Source organism: Buceros rhinoceros, unplaced genomic scaffold (genome assembly GCF_000710305.1).
Source record: "Buceros rhinoceros silvestris isolate BGI_N320 unplaced genomic scaffold, ASM71030v1 scaffold15617, whole genome shotgun sequence".
NCBI classification, from domain to species: domain Eukaryota; kingdom Metazoa; phylum Chordata; class Aves; order Bucerotiformes; family Bucerotidae; genus Buceros; species Buceros rhinoceros.
In genome coordinates this window covers 16975-20031 of record NW_010422893.1, presented here as the reverse complement: position 1 = coordinate 20031, position 3057 = coordinate 16975, and the positions used below count along the sequence as shown (strand labels likewise).

The following is a 3057-nucleotide window of genomic DNA, read 5'->3' as shown; positions in this document are numbered from 1 at the left end:
GAATGAGATTACATTCAGCTCTAACAGACATAGAAGAAATATCAGGCTTTGAAGAAAGTGTGGCTCCTTGGGAGGAGTCCTCTGAAGAGATCTCATATTCTCAGATGTGGTGGAGGAGCATGGATAAGAGCACAGGCTGTCCTAAGTCTTAAGAATAATCTGAAATGAGATGAGGAGGTGCAAGAAAGCATAGTAGGAGCCATGTAGAAAAACATATGCAGTAATAACAAGGCTCTACAAAAAGGAGATCAAATGCAACACAGTGGGAAAGGAGGATGTTGTTTTAAAACAAGGATAGATGGTAACATTTTTTATTTGCTAAGAATGATAAGGAGGTAAGTTTTTTTCCAAAGTTTGTGTACTCCAGTCCTTCCCTCATTTATTAGATGTTTTGAAAGATTCAAGCAAATTGAAAAAAAAAATATCACATTTAAAGATCACCAACTACACCAAATATATCAAAATTATAGCTGCACATTTTAAGAGGTAAATTTATTAGCAGTACTCGTAAGTGTGCTGTGTTTCTAAGTCTTATATGGGTATTTCGCCTAGTTTTAAGTGTCTGGAGTGATCTGTGAAGCTGCTTTGTACTTCTGTGGGGCTGCTGCAAATATTTCATTGCTGATAGTGGGGGGTTTTTTAAGTGTAAAAATTTAGGCTGATTGCTTTGATTATACAGATTAAATCATAATCATCCTTATTCTGCCAGTAGTACTTGGAAATGAGTAATTTTAATATCAGTATTGATTTATGTAGGAAAAACTTCAAACATACTTGGGTACACCGTTTGCATGATTGTGAGTAAAGGACCAGTTATTTTGGCATCATTATTATCTAGCAGACTCCTAGGTAGGTGTCTGACTGTGCTAAGCTGTGACTAGCACGTGTGGTAAGATGCAGCCTCTGACCCAGAATGCCTGCAGTTTTAAACAAAAAAACAGTTGGAATGATTGCAGAGTTATCTGCTACAGATGAGGGGTAAAGTAGGGAGAAACTAACTCTTGCAGTAGTCAGACAGAAAGATGTTAACAGAACCAGGATATGAATCCGGGTATGAAATCTGAGGCCATCCTTCATACAATATGTCATTACCAAAATTAACTATTTTCCCAGCAGTCTGCATCATAACTTCTGAGCTGGAAACGAGATAATCAGCTATTTAAGTTTGGGTTTTAAGAACATACCTTTTTCAAAAAGAAAAAAAAGATATAGAACAAATCAGTACAACGTGAAGATGAACTAAAGGGCAGGAATCATTTACGTTGTAGTAAAGAAGACAAATAGTATCTTGGGCTGCATTGGCATGGGTGTTGCCAGCAATTTGAGAGAAATGATCCTCTTTCTCCTCTACTCAGCACTGGTGAGGCTACACTTGGAACACTGTATCCAGTGCTGGGCTCCCCTCTGCAAGAGGGACATGGACGTACTGAGAAGGATCACAAAGATGCTGAAGGAACTGGAGCATCTCTGCTGTGAGGGAAGACTGAGAGAGCTGGGGCTGTTCAGCCTGGAGGAGACTCAAGGGGAACCTCATCAATGTTTATACATACCTGAAGGGAGGATGCAAAGAAGAGGGAGACAGGCTTTTTCCAGTGGTGCCTAGTGCCAGGACAAGAGGCAGTGGCCACAAACTGAAACAAAGAGATTCCCTTTGAACGTTAGGAAACACTTTTTCATTGTGAGGGTGATGGAGCGCTCTCTGAGACAGACTGTGGAATCTCCATCCTTGGAGATGTTAAAAAACCATCTGGACATAGTCCTGGGCAAGGTGGGCATGGTGCCCCTGCTGGAGCAGAGGGGTGGACTAAAAGACAGAGGTCCCTCCACCATTCTTTGATCTATGTCTTCATGTCAGATGACCATGACCATGTCAGATGGTCACCAGAATTAATGGTGTAGCCCCTTTATGAGCAGTGTCCTATATGGGCAAGTAAGTTTACATTTCAGTGTAGAAGAGTGAGAGCTTGTGGGGGCTTGTTTCATGGCTTCAGGAAACCAAGAAACTTCTCAGAAAAGCACATGAGAATGTTTTAGTGTGAAAAATAATATGAAATATTAATTTAAAAATCATTACTGGGTTGCCCTTTAATTCAGAAAACTGAGAAGTAGTAATAGTGTGTTTCATTAGACAATATGATTTCTGTGATAAGTCTTTTTCCCTGATGATCTTGGCAGGGGGTGTTAGGCTGCTGGTTCTTTGGAGGTAGGGTCTGCATTTTTGCCTTTCACGGGGGTATGTTATCTGTAAAAACAACTCTGTTATATATCCTAAATCATTATGAAAACAGTGCTGCTGACAGATATTTTCATGGGACAAAACAGATCAATTGTAAGTCTGAAAAGGTGCGATTTTTCAGAAATACCTTCTCATGAAAGATCAGGGTCCTGCAAACAAACCATGTCAGCAGTATTGGAAAGGAAGTTCTAGTTAAAGCTGCAAAAACAGTCAGTTAATTTTCTTGAAAGATACCTTGGCTACCAATAGTGCTTGACCCATGCCAGGCACTACACAGGGAAGAGAATTGGGTCTAGGCGGGGAGAATTTACTCAAGCTGCCATTATAAATCAATGTCTTCTAGGTATCTAGGTGCCTTTTGGAACCTGGGCTCTAGTTCTCAATAGGATGCACATCATCATTCTCCTTTAGGGTATAAAGCAAGAAGAAGGAATATAGAATGAGAATGGAAGAAGACTGTCACGGTTTGAAAAGGGGGGCTGTTCCCCCACTGAAAGGAGATGCGACAAAAATAGTGTGTTTTGGCTGGGAAGCCAGCCAAAGCTCACACACAGAAAACTTTTGATGCTAGTTAACATGCTGATAAGCTGTTAGTGAGCTTGTTAGGGCTTCAGGAAATGATAACACACACGAGCTACATATATGAGCGATAGAAGCAGGAAAGTTTAATAAGGCAGACGCCCTTGAAGTTAAACCATCCTGGAAGAGGGAGAGAAAGAGATAGAAGGGAGAACAAATAGAAGTGTACAGTTACATATAAACTCTCCGATCGGGCAATTCCTGCCGCTTACAAACTTCGCCCCACAATGGCTCACCACGCC

General features: G+C 40.8%; 1 protein-coding gene across 1 annotated transcript in view; it reads left to right on the top strand.

Annotated features, from left to right (window-relative positions):
• Positions 1 to 3057, top strand: part of MTAP (methylthioadenosine phosphorylase) — a 23496-nt gene that overhangs the window by 6474 nt on the left and 13965 nt on the right. The window lies entirely within an intron of this gene.